Source organism: Salmo salar, unplaced genomic scaffold, assembly GCF_905237065.1.
Source record: "Salmo salar unplaced genomic scaffold, Ssal_v3.1, whole genome shotgun sequence".
Lineage (NCBI taxonomy): Eukaryota > Metazoa > Chordata > Actinopteri > Salmoniformes > Salmonidae > Salmo > Salmo salar.
The window spans coordinates 214340-232156 of record NW_025547937.1 but is presented as its reverse complement, the minus strand read 5'-3'; the positions used below and the strand labels follow the sequence as shown (position 1 = coordinate 232156).

At 40.0% G+C, this 17817-nt stretch overlaps 1 long non-coding RNA gene across 1 annotated transcript; it reads left to right on the top strand.

Annotated features, from left to right (window-relative positions):
- Positions 1-16749: 16749 nt before the first annotated feature.
- On the top strand, positions 16750-17626 carry LOC123732510 (uncharacterized). The gene is made up of 3 exons (XR_006763181.1): positions 16750-16877; positions 17256-17376; positions 17487-17626. It is a non-coding gene; the product is annotated as an uncharacterized lncRNA (long non-coding RNA).
- The last annotated feature ends 191 nt before the right edge of the window (positions 17627-17817 follow it).

Here is a 17817-nt window from a genome sequence, read left to right as displayed (position 1 = left end):
TGTTCTGCCTGCGGCTATGGAACCCTGACCTGTTCACCGGACGTGCTTGTTGCACCCTCGACAACTACTATGATTATTATTATTTGACCATGCTGGTCATTTATGAACATTTTAACATTTTAACATTTTGACCATGTTCTGTTATAATATCCACCCTGCACAGCCAGAAGAGGACTGGCCACCCCTCATAGCCTGGTTCCTCTCTAGGTTTCTTCCTAGGTTTTTGGCCTTTTCTAGGGAGTTTTTCCTAGGGAGTTTTTCCTAGCCACCGTGCTTCTTTCACATGCTTTGCTTGCTGTTTGGGGTTTTAGGCTGGGTTTCTGTACAGCCCTTTGAGATATCAGCTGATGTATGAAGGGCTATATAAAAATAAATTTGATTTGATGATTATTTTCATCGTGTCAAGAGATATAGTACTAAAAAACTTCAGTGTCTCCCCTAGTCCATGAGACCAGGCTGTCTACATGACGCAGTACATCTAGTCTATGAGACCAGACTGTCTATTCACAATGACACAGTGCAGAAGAGATATATATTTTTGGTGCCAACCTGTCACTCAATCATTGAAACTTTTCTGCTATTTTTATACAGGGAAATAAAACTGAAGTTTGAAATGAGCGGGCTAATTGTGTTTTTTTGTTTGCTTACTTGCGTTGTTTGTAACTTATTATTTTACTTATTTTGTACATGATGTTGCCGCTACCGTCTCTCATGACCAAAAATAAGTTCTAGACATCAGGACTGCGATTTCTAACCACGGACTAGCAGAATCCTCTTTTTCCTTTCACGACTTTCACGACTGCAATATCTTATGCTTCACGGAATCGTGGCTGAACAACGACAACATCAACATACAACTGGCTGGTTACACGCTGTACCGGCAGGATACAATAGCGGTGTCTGGTAAGACAAGGGGCGGCGGTCTATGCTTTTTTGTAAACAGCTGGTGCCTGATATCTAAGGAAGTCTCGCGCTATTGCTCGCTGAGGTAGAGTTTCTCATGATAAGCTGTAGACCAAACTATCTACCTAGAGAGTTTTCATCTGTATTCTTTGAAGTTGTTTACATACCACCATAGTCAGAGCCTGGCACTAACACAGCATTGAATGAGCTGTATTCCTCCATAAGAAAACGCTCACCCAGAGGCGGCGCTCCTAGTAGCCGGGGACATGTACAAACTCTCCCTCCCTCACCCTCCATTTGGCAAATCTGACCATTATTCTATCCTCCTGATTCCTGCTTAGAAGCAAAAATTAAAGCAGGAAGCACCAGTGACTAGATCAATAAAAATGTGTTCAGATGAAGCAGATTCTAAGCTACAGGACAGTTTTGCTAGCACTGACTGGAATATGTTCCGGGATTCCTCCGATGACATTGAGGAGAACACCACATCAGTCATTGGCTTCAATAAGTGCATCGATGATGTCTGTCCCAACAGTGACCGTGCGTACATATCCCAACCAGAAGCCATGGATTACAGGTAGCATCCGCACTGAGCTAAAGGCTAGAGCTGCTGCTTTCAAGGAGCGGGACTCTAACCCGGAATCTTATAAGAAATCCCTGCTATGCCCTCCAACAAACCATCAAACAGGCAAAGCATCAATACAGGACTAGGATCGAATCTTACTACACCGGCTCTGAAGCTTGTCGGATGTGGAAGGGCTTGCAAACCATTACAGAATACAAGGGGAATCACAGCCGAGAGCTGCCCAGTGACACAAGCCTACCAGACGAGCTAAACTAATTCTAAGCTCGCTTTGATGCAAATAACAATGAAACATGCATGAGAGCACCAGCTGTTCCAGAAGAGTGTGTGATCACGCTCTCCGCAGTCGATGATAGTAAGAATATTAAACAGGTCAACATTCACAAGGCCGCCGGGCCAGATGGATTACCAGGACGTGTACTGCGAGCATGACCAACTGGCAAATGTCTTCAATGGCGTTTTCAACCTCTCCCTGTCCGAGTCTGTAATACCAACATGTTTTAAGCAGACCACCATAGTCCCTGTGCCCAAGAACACTAAGGTAACCTGTCTAAATGACTACCGACCCGTAGCACTCATGTCTGTAGCCATGAAGTGCTTTGAAAGGCTGGTCATGGCTCATATCAACACCATCATCCCAGAAACCCTAGACCCACTCCAATTTTTATACAGCCCCAACAGGTCGACAGATGATGCAATCTCTATTGCACTCCACACTGCCCTTTCCCACCTGGACTAAAGGAACACCTATGTGAGAATGCTATTCATTGACTACAGCTCAGCGTTCAACACCATAGTGCCCTCAAAGCTCATCACTAAGCTAATGACCCTGGGACTAAACACCTCCCTCTGCAACTGCCTCTCCACCTTGCCTCTTGGAGGATATAGCGCCTCATAGTATCGTCACTCCCTCTTTGCTTCTTCTATTTCCTCCCTTGGGTGACGATACTCCCCAGCCTGGCTCCAGGGTCCTTTCCCATTCAGGATTTCCTCCCAAGTCCATGACTCCAGATACTTCCTCCCACGCTGCTTGATCCTTTTTTGGTGGGTTGTTTTGTCACGGCGTTCTGAAGGATCGGACCAAAACGCAGCGTGTTCGTAGTTCCACATCTTTTTATTTATTGTGAAACTATATGCAATACACCAACCACTTAAAATAACAAAGCCGTAACGCAGGCAAACACTACTCAAAAATTAACAACCCACAAAACACAACAGGAAAACCCCAACTTAAATATGATCTCCAATCAGAGGCAACGAGGACCAGCTGCCTCCAATTGGAGATCAACCCAAAACCCAAAATAGAAATAGAAAACCTAGAACTAAAACCTAGAAATATAAAAGATAGAAAAACACCCCTGTCACGCCCTGACCACTCTACTATAGAAAATGACCCCTTACAAGGGTCAGGATGTGACAACCACAACCGTTAACCTCTCTAGGGTAGGGGGCAGTATTTGCATGGCCGGATAAAAACGTACCCGATTTAATCTGGTTATTACTACTGCTCAGAAACTAGAATATGCATATAATTATTAGCTTTGGATAGAAAACACCCTAAAGTTTCTAAAACTGTTTGAATGGTGTCTGTGAGTATAACAGAACTCATATGGCAGGCAAAAACCTGAGAAGATTCCTTACAGGAAGTTTCTCTCTGACCAATTCTTGGCCTTCTACACTCTCTTTATTGAAAACTGAGGATCTCTGCTGTAACGTGACACTTCCTACGGCTCCCATAGGCTCTCAGAAGGTGGCAAAACGTTGAAAGCTGGTTTTTGATATAAATATGAACTTGATTGAACAAAACATGCATGTATTGTATAACATAATGTCCTAGGAGTGTCATCTGATGAAGATCATCAAAGGTTAGTGCTGCATTTAGCTGTGGTTTGGGTTTATGTGACATTATATGCTAGCTTGAAAAATGGGTGTCTGATTATTTCTGGCTGGGTACTCTGCTGACATAATCTAATATTTTGCTTTCGTTGTAAAGCCTTTTTGAAATCGGACAGTGTGGTTAGATTAACGAGAGTCTTGTCTTTAAAATGGTGTAAAATAGTCATATGTTTGAGAAATTGAAGCGCTAACATGACCCGCCAAACCGCGTTTCTTAACACAGACCTCTTCAGTTAACTTTCATAAAAAATGCTCAAAATGAGTTTTAAAAGTATCTTACCCCTATTTTGTGCTCCACCTCCACAATTATAAGTATTAAAAACACTAGATAAGATGTCAATGTGAACAGATGTGTGAAATGCAGTCATTTGGGATGTGGTGTTACCCTCAAAGGGCATGATCATCATTTCCACAACTTCTCAGTATTATTATTCCAGTATTATTATTCCAGTATTATTCCAACCTCATAGCGTGGAAATATATATATACCAGTTATGCTCATTTGGATCACCAGGCTGCTGATGTCATGCTGTCTGACGTTTTTGTGTTTATACTTTTTCATAACGACAACTACAGGTTTGATGTCAGACTACAATATAATGTTCATGATGTCAATGCGACAACTGTCTACAGACATGTCAATAGATGTAGTATAAACCAGTCTTTAGTCTTGAAATCTTTGGTTGTTTAGTACACTACTGTTCTCACTCTGTTTAGCACATGGCCTCACATGTGAATCCTTAAAGAGATGGGTGGGGTCATACTGAATGAGGGTAGACAAAGAACAGCTCTCCAGTAGGTTTCCCAAACATGCAAGGGCCATTTCCTCAAATGTGGGGTTACAAGTTTATCAACATTCAAAGCAGAATTACTTTCCCATTGTTCCTCAACTGTAGTGTATGATATACTATTTTCTATCTCTGAGTCTCCACTTTTATTCAATGTCAAAAACACAATTTCAAATATTGATACATAAGACCGAATAGAGCCGATAGGTCACAGTTGTCATCTCATTGTTACTTAGGGAGCTCGATCTATTATATAGACAGTGGGTGAGTTCTGTCCCGGGTAGATGCAAAAATCTGGTAACTTCCCCAACATTCTTTGAAAACCCGGTTGGAAGATTTACGGAATCTCGAGGAATAAGATCATTTTTTTGGTGCCAACCTGTCACTCAATCATTGGAACTTTTTTGATATTTTTATACCAGGGACATAAAACAAAAATGAAATTTGAAATGAGCGGGTTAACCTGTTGGGGCTAGGGGGCAGTATTTGCACGGCTGGATAAAAAAATGTACCCGATTTAATCTGGTTACTAATCCTATCCAGTAACTAGAATATGCATATACTTATTATATATGGATAGAAAACACCCTAAAGTTTCTAAAACTGTTTGAATGGTGTCTGTGAGTATAACAGAACTCATTTGGCAGGCAAAACCCTGAGACATTTTCTGACAGGAAGTGGATACCTGATGTGTTGTATTACCTTTAAACCTATGCCATTGAAAAACACAGGGGCTGAGGAATATTTTGGCACTTCCTATTGCTTCCACTAGATGTCACCAGCCTTTACAAAGTGTTTTGAGTCTTCTGGAGGGAGATCTGACCGAACAAGAGCCATGGAACGATGATGGCCCATTAGACACCTGGCGCGCGAGTTCATGTTGGGTACCCTCGTTCCAATACGTTATAAAAGAGAATGCATTCGTCCACCTTGAATATTATTCATGTTCTGGTTAAAAAGGCCCTAATGATTTATGCTATACAACGTTTGACATGTTTGAACGAACGTAAATATATTTTTTCCCCTCGTTCATGAAGTGAAGTCCGGCGGGCTTAGATCATGTGCTAACAAGACGGAGATTTTTGGACATAAATGATGAGCTTTTTTGAACAAAACTACATTCGTTATGGACCTGTGATACCTGGAAGTGACATCTGATGAAGAGAATCAAAGGTAATGGATTATTTACATAGTATTTTCGATTTTAGATCTCCCCAACATGGCGGCTAGTCTGTATCGCAACGCGTATTTTTCTGGGCGCAGTGCTCAGATTATTGCAAAGTGTGATTTCCCAGTAAGGTTATTTTTAAATCTGGTTGCGTTCAAGAGATGTAAATCTATAATTCTTTAAATGACAATATAATATTTTAGCCAATGTTTTCTAATTTTAATTATTTAATTTGTGGTGCTGACTTGACTGCCGGTTATTGAAGGGAAACGATTTCCTGAACATCAACGCCACAGTAAAACGCTGTTTTTGGATATAAATATGAACTTGATAGAACTAAAAATGCATGCATTGTCTAACACAATGTCCTAGGAGTGTCATCTGTTGGAGATTGTAAAAGGTTAGTGCATCATTTTAGCTGATTTATTGTTTTGGTGACGCCTGTCTTTGAATTGGCACAACATTACACACAACTCTTGTAAATGTACTGTCCTAACATACTCTAAATTTATGCTTTCGCCGTAAAACCTTTTTGAAATGGTAAAACGTGGTTAGATTAAGGAGATGTTTATCTTTCAAAGGGTGTAAAATAGTTGTATGTTTGAAAAATTTGAATTTTGACATTTATTTGGATTCAAATTTGCCGCTCTTGAAATGCACCTGCTGTTGATGGAGTGCACCACGGGTGGGACGCTTGCGTCCCACCTAGCCCATAGAGGTTAATCGCCCTCATGGCGACGGGCCCGATTCAGATCTAGTGTGATTGAGGCAAAAATATCAGCTTTAGCCAACTTTTTTGGATAGCTCTGGCTCTGACAGTACACCAACTGCGGAAAGCCAGCCAAGTTCATTTACTTCTGTTGAAAACAAAGGTTACAAAACATTTCCATACACACAACAGCTGTTAGATAGCAATATGGTGTTGCTATTGTTACAGCACTATTTACATCATTTAGCAGACAAGGGCAAGGGCACATTGACAGACTTCTCACATAATAATGTCGGTCAAAAGGGTAATAAAAGTATTATCGGAGTTATTTTTATTTTTGTACAGTTTCCTTTGCGACCATCTGCCGAATACCTGCCCTCACTGTCATTAACAGGACTGTGGGAAAACAGTGCCTGACAGGCGGGGGCAGAGGACACTGTCTACTGGTCGCTCCCGCTTCCCGATGGCACAGCAGGTGGGAGGCTGGGCAACATCATGTTCTAGCTAACCAGTTAGCTTGCTAGTTAGCTAAACTTTGTGCTAGCTTGCTAGTTAGCTAAACTTTGTGCTAGCTTGCTAGATAGCAAGCACATGGTGTCACCCCTGCTTCCCTACTGCTGTGTACTGGAGAAAACCGTGCCCAACATGCGGGGACGAAGGACACTGTCTACCGGTCACCCCCGCCACCCGCTAGCAGAGCAGTTGGGAGGCTGGAGGTACACTGTGTGTTAGCTAACTTGCTAGCTTGCTAGTTAGGGACACCATGTGCTAGCTAGATATCATGCTAGTTAGCTAGCCAGCAGAGAGTGTCCTTCGCTCCTGCCTGCCAAACATCTGCACTCGCCTTCTGTAATAGACCTACAGAAAAAGAGTGGCCGACCGGCGGGACGAAGGACACTGTCTACCGGTTTACGGCTAGCTATCTACTGTTGTCACCCTGCCTCGGAGACATGTTTTTAACCTCTATGGGCTAGGTGGGACGCTAGCGTGCCACCCGTGGTGCACTCCATCAACAGCAGGTGCATTTCAAGAGCGGCAAATTTGAATCCAAATAAATGTCAAAATAAAAAATTTTCAAACATACAACTATTTTACACCCTTTGAAAGATAAACATCTCCTTAATCTAACCACGTTTTACGATTTCAAAAAGGTTTTACGGCGAAAGCATAAATTTAGAGTATGTTAGGACAGTACATTTACAAGAGTTGTGTGTAATGTTTTGTCAATTCAAAGACCGGGTCACCAAAACCATAAAACCAGCTAAAATGATGCACTAACCTTTTACAATCTCCATCAGATGACACTCCTAGGACATTATGTTAGACAATGCATGCATTTTTAGTTCTATCAAGTTCATATTTATATCCAAAAACAGCGTTTTACTATGGCATTGATGTTGAGGAAATCGTTTCCCTCCAATAACCGGCAGTCAAGACAGCGTCACAAATTAAATAATTAAAATTAGAAAACATTGGTAAAATATTATATTGTCATTTAAAGAATTATAGATTTACATCTCTTGAACGCAATCAACTTGCCAGATTTAAAAATAACCTTACTGGGAAATCACACTTTGCAATAATCTGAGCACTGCGCCCAGAAAAATACGCGTTGCGATACAGACTAGACGTCATGTTGGGGAGATCTAAAATCGAAAATACTATGTAAATAATCCATTACCTTTGATTCTCTTCATCAGATGTCACTTCCAGGTATCACAGGTCCATAACGAATGTAGTTTTGTTCAAAAAAGCTCATCATTTATGTCCAAAAATCTCCGTCTTGTTAGCACATGATCTAAGCCAGCCGGACTTCTCGTCATGAACGAGGGGAAAAAATATATTTCCGTTCATTCAAACATGTCAAACGTTGTATAGCATAAATCATTAGGGCCTTTTTTAACCAGAACATGAATAATATTCAAGGTGGACGAATGCATACTCTTTTATAACGTATTGGAACGAGGGTACCCAACATGAACTCGCGCGCCAGGTGTCTAATGGGACATCATCGTTCCATGGCTCTTGTTCGGTCAGATCTCCCTCCAGAAGACTCAAAACACTTTGTAAAGGCTGGTGACATCTAGTGGAAGCAATAGGAAGTGCCAAAATATTCCTCAGCCCCTGTGTTTTTCAATGGGATAGGTTTAAAGGTAATACAACACATCAGGTATCCACTTCCTGTCAGAAAATGTCTCAGGGTTTTGCCTGCCAAATGAGTTCTGTTATACTCACAGACACCATTCAAACAGTTTTAGAAACTTTAGAGTGTTTTCTATCCATATATAATAAGTATATGCATATTCTAGTTACTGGGTAGGATTAGTAACCAGATTAAATCGGGTACATTTTTTTTATCCAGACGTGCAAATGCTGCCCCCTAGCCCTAACAGGTTTTAATCTTCTCGTGCATTTATATGATAAACACAAGCAGTATCTTTAACAGCACCGTTTCAAGGCAGACAACAGATGATGTTCATGATTGTTTGATAAACAGAATTTTGTAAATAGAATATAGGTTAACATAAACTTCACCTCTTTAGTTAACTTTCATCAAAAATGCTCACAGTGAGTTTTAAAAGAATCTTACCCCCTTTTTGTGCTCCACCTTCACAATTTGAAGTATTTAACAGACTTGATAACATATCAAAGTGAACAGATTAAATTTGTTAAATGCACCCATTCAGGATCTGGTGTTCAGCTGGGATACTGGTATATTAACACATTTTGCAGGCCAAAACTCCATCCCACCAAAACAGGCTGAAAAGTCAAGTGGTGTTTTCAAACAGCTGTTACACTAAAAGGGCATTATCATTTTCGCAATTTCACAGTAATATTACATCATAATGTGAAAATATATATAAAAACACAGGAATATCACATTTACTTGGGCCTTAAAACATTCTGCACTTGAAATTGGGGCAAATGCTTAATACATTTGAAATAACGAATACTTAATTAAAATGGGGGGAAATTACATTATACCTTAAGTTATTACATTATAATGAGTTATTACAGAAATGTTTGGTTATTACATTATAATTTGCAGTATGCCTGTCGGGCCCTTCACTCCTAGTGCCACTGACAAGGGGCCAATATGTCACTAGAGGAAAATCTGATAAAAAACGAATGACTGTCTCATGTTGAATGTCCAAGTCAGTATCATGCATTTACTGCTCAAGTTATTCCATATACTTTGACTAGTCTAGTCATTCCATAAATGTTTTTGTGTATTGTACCTTGACTAATCAAATTCTTCCATGTATTAAAACAACAGTTTGGTGTGTTATTAATTGATCAATCAAGTCGTTCTGTACATTTCACCTGTTTTATTGACAATATTAACCTGACATCATTCCATAAAAAACGTTCTCTGTCAGATCCATCATCCCTTCTGTTTAGCCAGATAATACTTCCTGCTGACCAGCCAATCACATCAAAGTGCTGTTTGCTGCCTGGTGTGCTCTCTGGGGAGGCCATCCCTATGATCAAAAGACGTTGAAAATACATATGAACAACAACATTTTTTTTAAATTTTGCTCACTGGGATCCTTCCAAATCTCCTTTAGTTGATCTTGAGCGAAGCCTGGGCATCGAAGGATACCGCTGTGGAGCCCTGGTTGGTGGTGATCACGGGTCAATGCTGTTTCACATTGACGTTGCCACAGGATCCTGGATGGTAATTCCTGAATGAGAAGAATCAGAGGGGGTTGATTAGGTTGGAAATGTCATTACATGTTATCAGCTGGAACATTGTCTCAACAGTGATGAGTACCAAGTGCTGTACAGGACTTACAACACAATGAGATAGTACTGAAGCATTGTGATGGGAAGATGTGGCTGTTACTGCAGTGGTGTGGAGGCTGCATTGTGGGGCCTGCTGGACTGACAGAGTTGGTGGGATGAGATGGGGGAGTCTGGAGGTCAAAACATGATGAACAAACAAAACAAAAAAACATCAGAAAAACTGATTTAATACCAACTGTTAAAGTCTCAAATATATGTCAGGAATCTTTAAACAGTTTGTTACGATAAAAAAAGATTTACAACAGGTAAAACTGGGATCAGCTGGATTAGACTGAAGAACAGTATGGTTGACACCAATGTAATTTGTTAAGCAGTTGTGTTCCTTGTTGGCAGTGGAAGTTGGAACACACATCACCCCAATCATAACACCTACAGAACATTCTGCTACTTGTAAATCAAGTTCCTCTAGATCTAGGATATGTGTTCAGTGTAACAGAGGTAGTATCACGTTGGCATTGGTGTCACTGGAGAAGAATCTGTACTTACCTGCTCTGTGGTCCCGCCTGGTTCCTCCCAGAAGTGGAGGTGGAACAACGTGGGGGATAATGGGGGGGGAATGTGATACCAGCCGCTCAACAACAGCCCAACAGGCAGTTCTAGGAAACAGATGAACATTTCTGAGAAGTCACACCCTTAACTTGACATACTGTCTTTATGATTGATTGGTTATGTACAAGCTATGCTATGCAGATGCAGCATTCAGTGGGCTGAATAAACTTGGTTTTATCTTTTCTCTGCATCTGTTTGAGTTCATACTCTGTTCACAACCTAACACCTTGCTTCAATGTATTTACTCTAATGCCTAAATGTTCTTATTCATCTTCAGAATTAGAATTACATTAACCTTGTTTTCACATTAAACTAACATAAAGAAAAGGGTGGTGACATGTTCTAATCTTCCCATGCAGTCACATGATGACCAACACAAGCAGTATCTGTAACAGCACCGTTTCTAGACAGACAACAGAGGATGTTCATGATGTTTTGATAAACAGACTATTAGAATTAGAATATAGGTTAACATAAACTTTACCTCTTCAGTTAACTTTCATAATAAATGCTCAAAATGGGTTTTGAAAGAATCTTCACCTCCACAAATGAAGTATTAAAAACACTTGAGAAGCTGTCATTGTGAACAGATTCAATTTGTGAAATGCACTCATTTGCGATCTGGTGTTACACTAAGATGATTGAGCTACACTAACAATGATTGCGTTATACTAACTATGATTGAAATAAAATTGGCTAATGTGATTAGCATGAGGTTGTAAGTAACAAAAACATTTCCCAGGACATAGACATATCTGATATGGGCAGAAAGCTTAAATTCTTGTTAACCTAACTGTACTGTCTGATTTACAGTAGCTATTACAGTGAAATAATACCATGCTATTGTTTGAGCAGAGTGCACAATTATGAACTTGAAAATGTATTAATAAACGAATTAGGTACATTTGGGTAGACCTGATACAACATTTTGAACAGAATGGTTCATTGAATCAGTCTAAAACTTTGCACATACACTGCTGCCATCTTACCATATCTAATGATTTGAAAATGCATATCTCTACTTCAGGTCCTGAGCTACAGGCAGTTAAATTTGGGTATGTCATTTTAGGCGAACATTGAATAAAAGGGTCCGATCCTTAAGAGGGTATCAACATTTTCAAATTTTCTCAGTATTATTCCAACTTTTTAGTGTGGAAATATAAATATACACCAGTTATGCTAATTTGGCCCACCAGGCTGCTGATGTCATGCAGTATGTCGTTTATGTTTTTATACTTTTTCATAATGACAACTACAAATTTGATGTCAGACTACAATAGAATGTTCATGATGTCAGACAACAATAGAATGTTCATAATGTCAGACTACAATAGAATGTTCATAATGTCAGACTACAATAGAATGTTCATGGTGTCAGACTACAATAGAATGTTCATAATGTCAGACTACAATAGAATGTTCATAATGTCAGACTACAATAGAATGTTCATGATGTCAGACAACAATAGAATGTTCATAATGTCAGACTACAATAGAATGTTCATAATGTCAGACTACAATAGAATGTTCATGATGTCAGACTACAATAGAATGTTCATAATGTCAGACTACTATAGAATGTTCATGATGTGACTGTCTACAGACATGTCGATAAACGTAGTCTTGTCATCTTTGATTGTTTACTCACTGTCTACTACACTACCGTACTCACTCTGTTTACTACACTACCGTACTCACTCTGTTTGCTACACTACCGTACTCACTCTGTTTACTACACTACCGTACTCACTCTGTTTACTACACTACCGTACTCACTCTGTTTACTACACTACCGTACTCACTCTGTTTGCTACACTACCGTACTCACTCTGTTTACTATACTACTGTACTCACTCTGTTTGCTACACTACCATACTCACTCTGTTTACTACACTACCGTACTCACTCTGTTTGCTACACTACCGTACTCACTCTGTTTACTACACTACCGTACTCACTCTGTTTGCTACACTACCGTACTCACTCTGTTTACTACACTACCGTACTCACTCTGTTTACTACACTACTGTACTCACTCTGTTTACTACACTACCGTACTCACTCTGTTTACTACACTACCGTACTCACTCTGTTTGCTACACTACCGTACTCACTCTGTTTACTACACTACCGTACTCACTCTGTTTGCTACACTACCGTACTCACTCTGTTTACTACACTACCGTACTCACTCTGTTTAGCACATGGCCTCACATGTGAATCCTTAAAGAGATGGGTGGGTCTAAGGCTTAAGAGTGTGAATGTGGGTAGACAAAGATGAGGTGTAGGTGTACCAAAACATTCAAGGACCATTTATATAAAAGTGGGTTTACAAGTTGATCAACTTTCAGAGCAGAATTACTTTCCCATTGTTCCTCAACTGTAGTGTATGATACACCATTTTCTATCTCTGAGTCTCTGCTTTTATTCAATGTAAAATACACCATTTCTAATTTTGCTATGTCGAATAGAGCCGGTTGGTCCCAGTTGTCATCTCATTGTTACTTAGGGAGCTCATTCTATAATACAGACATGGGTGAGTTCTGTCCCAGGTAGATGCAAAAATCTGATTCACGGTATCAGGAAGGAATAAGCAGGAAATCTGGAATCCTCCATCCAGGATTTTTGAACACTGGGGATTTTGGGAAACTTACTGGACTGTGTGCATGTTTATCCTCTCTGGGCTAGGCGGGACGAATTCGTCCCACCTACGTAACAGCCACTTGCAGCCTGTGGCGCGATTTTCAAAACCTTAAAAATCCTATTACTTCAATTTTTCAAACATATGACTATTTTACAGCTATTTAAAGACAAGACTCTCGTTAATCTAACCACACTGTCCGATTTCAAAAAGGCTTTACAACGAAAGCAAAACATTAGATTATGTCAGCAGAGTACCAAGCCAGAAATAATCAGACACCCATTTTTCAAGCCAGCATATAATGTCACCAAAACCCAGAAGACAGCTAAATGCAGCACTCACCTTTGATGATCTTCATCAGATGACAACCCTAGGACATTATGTTATACAATACATGCATGTTTTGTTCAATCAAGTTCATATTTATATCAAAAACCAGCTTTTTACATTAGCATGTGACGTTCAGAACTAGCATACCCCCGCAAACTTACGGGGAATTCGCTAACATTTTACTAAATTACTCACGATAAACGTTCACAAAAAGCTTAACAATTATTTTAAGAATTATAGATACAGACCTCCTCTATGCACTCGATATGTCCGATTTTAAAATAGCTTTTGGTGAAAGCACATTTTGCAATATTCTAAGTACATAGCCCAGGCATCACGGGCTCGCTATTTAGACACCCGGCAAGTTTAGCACTCACCATAATCATATTTACTATTATAAAAGTTTGATTACCTTTTGTTGTCTTCGTCAGAATGCACACCCAGGACTGCTACTTCAATAACAAATGTTGGTTTGGTCCAAAATAATCCATCGTTATATCCGAATAGCGGCGTTTTGTTCGATGCGTTCCAGACACTATCCGAAATGGTAAAGAGGTGTCGCGCGCATGGCGCAATTCGTGACAATAAGATTCTAAATATTCCATTACCGTACTTCGAAGCATGTCAACCGCTGTTTAAAATCAATTTTTACAACATTTTTCTCGTAGAAAAGCGATAATATTCCGACAGGGAATCTCCTTTTCGGCAAACAGAGGAAAAAAATCACAAAGGCGGGGCGGTCGGGTCACGCGCATAAGCCCAGAGTCCCTTGATCGGCCACTTGAGAAAGGCGATAATGTGTTTCAGCCTGGGGCTGGAATGACGACATTCTGTTTTTTCCCGGGCTCTGAGCGCCTATGGACGACGTGGGAAGTGTCACATTAGAGCAGAGATCCTTAGTAAAAGATAGAGATGGAAAAGAAGTTCAAGAAATGGTCAGACAGGCCACTTCCTGTAAAGGAATCTCTCAGGTTTTGACCTGCCATTTGAGTTCTGTTATACTCACAGACACCATTCAAACAGTTTTAGAAACTTTAGGGTGTTTTCTATCCATATGTAATAAGTATATGCATATTCTAGTTACTGGGTAGGAGTGGTAACCAGATTAAATCGGGTATGTTTTTATCCAGCCGTGTCAATACTGCCCCTAGCCCTAACAGGTTATATTACTGCCTAGCATCAAAATCTTATTCATATTATCATGGTCTTTAATTTAGACAACAATTAGTTGTGTGAAGTGTTAGTAGAGTACTGGAACCTGTATACTCCGGTGGAAACTGAAGCTGTCTTGAATACAATTGTCTAAATACACATACCATGTTTTCTCTTGCAGTATTTTAAACTGCATCATTTCTAGACAGACAACAGAGGATGTTCATGATGTTTTGATAAACAGACTATTATAATTAGAATATAGGTTTACAAACATTGCCTCTTCAGTTAACTTTCCTAAAATAATGCTGGAAATGAGTTTTAAATAATCATACCCTCATTTTGTGCTCTATAAGATGTCAATATAAACAGACAAAAAATTGTGAAATGTACTTTAAACTGATGTTGGGACTTTATTAGATGAATCATGTTGCCACGGTCGTGATAATGGACGAACCAAGGTGCAGCGTGTGTTGAGTTCCACATCTTTATTTGCAGTGAAAACTTAAACAAAAAACAATAAACATACAACGAACGTGAACTACGTGGTGCTGAATGCACTCACACAAAACAATATCCCACAAACACAGGTGGGAAAAAGGGCTACCTAAATATGATCCCCAATTAGAGGCAACGATTACCAGCTGCCTCTAATTTTGAACCATACAAACCACCAACATAGAAATACAAAAGCTAGAAACCCCCTGGTCACGCTCTGACCTATACACCATAGAGAACCCAGAGGGCTCTCTATGGTTAGGGCGTGACACATGTGATCAAACAGGATGTGCGTGTGTAGTGATTAATTTGCCCCTCACTCCTCTCCTCAGCCACTGGATTAGTCTGATGGGTGACAATATTAGAATACCACTTGTGAATGATGCCCAGCTTGTGTGCAGTAAGGCAAGAAACACTGCATGCCTTTTTTTGGCGACTTTTTCAATTCACAGTTGCACACCTCATGTAGCCTAGCCCATAGTCCTATATGTTTTAATAAGGTTAGTATCACACCTCATGTAGCCTAGCCCATAGTCCTATATGTTTTAATAAGGTTAGTATCACACCTCATGTAGCCTAGCCCATAGTCCTATATGTTTTAATAAGGTTAGTATCACACCTCATGTAGCCTAGCCCATAGTCCTATATGTTTTAATAAGGTTAGTAGCCTATAGTCCTATATGTTTTTATAAGGTTAGTATCACACCTCATGTAGCCTAGCCCATAGTCATATATGTTTTGATAAGGCCTGTACTAAAGTGGCCAAATGACTCCTTCAAATGAAGCACATGAATCCGCTTTATAACCAGTGTAGAGTCTAAGACCCCCATTGTTAGGGCGGAGACATGAGCATCTCATCATTATATACGGATCTCTGGTTTCAGCTTCTTGCGAAATGGAAAGGAAAGATAGCGCATTCACAGTGCACTGTTAGGATGCGTGAAGATAATGTGTCATGAGAATAATGTAACATTTTGAATCAAGAAGAAGGGGAAGTGGGTGAAGTTATGGTCCGTCTCTCTCCAGAATGCATTCAGATGTAGGAAAGTTCCCATTTGGCAATGTCTGATTTCTGATTGTCATAAGACTTCATGCTAATCACATTAGCCTACGTTAGCTCAACCGTCTGACGGGGGGATACTGATCCCGTAGAGGATAATGCCCTTTTAGTGTAACACCAGATCCCAAATGAGTGCATTTCACAAATTGAATCTGTTCACATTGACATTTTATCAAGTGTTTTTAATTGTGGAGGTGGAGCATAAAATAGGGATAAGATTACTTTCTAACTCATTTAGATTTTTTTTAATGAAAGGCTCTGTTATAATATATATTCTAATTCTAATAGTCTGTTTATCAAAACATCATGAACATCCTCTGTTGTCTGTCTAGAAACGGTGCTGTTACAGATACTGCTTGTGTTTGTCATCATGTGACTGCATGGGAAGATTAGAGCATGTCACCACCCTTTTCTTTATGTTAGTTTAATGTGAAAACAAGGTTCATGTAATTCTAATTCTGAAGATGAATAAGAACATTTAGGCATTAGAGTAAATACATTGAAGCAAGGTGTTAGGTTGTGAACAGAGTATGAACTGAAACGGATGCAGAGAAAAGCTCAAACCAAATTTATTCAGCCCACTGAATGCTGCATCTGCATAGCATAGCTTGTACATAACCAATCAATCATAAAGACAGTATGTCAAGTTAAGGGTGTGACTCAGAAATGTTCATCTGTTTCCCAGAACTGCCTGTTGGGCTGTTGTTGAGCGGCTGGTATCACCCTTCTCCCATTATCCCCCACGTTGTTCCACCTCCACTTCTGGGAGGAACCAGGCGGGACCACAGAGCAGGTAAGTACAGAATCTTCTCCAGTGACGCCAATGCCAACGTGATACTACCTCTGCTACACTGAACACATATCCTAGATCTAGAGGAACTTGATTTACAAGTAGCAGAATGTTCTGTAGGTGTTATGATTGGGGTGATGTGTGTTCCATCTTCCACTGCCAACAAGGAACACAACTGCTTAACAAATTGCATTGGTGTCAACCATACTGTTCTTCAGTCTAATCCAGCTGATCCCAGTTTTACCTGTTGTAAATCTTTTTTTATCATTACAAACTGTGTCTAAAGTTTCCTGACTTATATTTGAGACTTTAACAGTTGGTATTAAATCAGTTTTTCTGATGTTTTCTTGTTTTGTTTGTTCATCATGTTTTGACCTCCAGATTCCCTCATCTCATCCCACCAACTCTGTCAGTCCAGCAGGCCCCACAATGCAGCCTCCACACCACTGCAGTAACAGCCATATCTTCCCATCACAAAGCTTCAGTACTGTCTCAATGTGTTGTAAGTCCTGTACAGCACTTGGTATTCATCACTGTTGAGACAATGTTACAGCTGATAACATGTAATGACATTTCCAACCTAATCAACCCCCTCTGATTCTTCTCATTCAGGAATTACCATCCAGGATCCTGTGGCAACGTCAATGTGAAACAGCATTGACCCGTGATCACCACCAACCAGGGCTCCACAGTGGTAATCTTCGATGCCCAGGCTTCGCTCAAGATCAACTAAAGGAGATTTGGAAGGATCCAAGTGAGCAAAATTGACATTTTTTGTTGTTGTATATATGTATTTTCAACGTCTTTTGATCATAGGGATGGCCTCCCCAGAGAGCACACCAGGCAGCAAACAGCACTTTGATGTGATTGGCTGGTCAGCAGGAAGTATTATCTGGCTAAACAGAAGGGATGGTGGATTTGACAGAGAACGTTTTTTATGGAA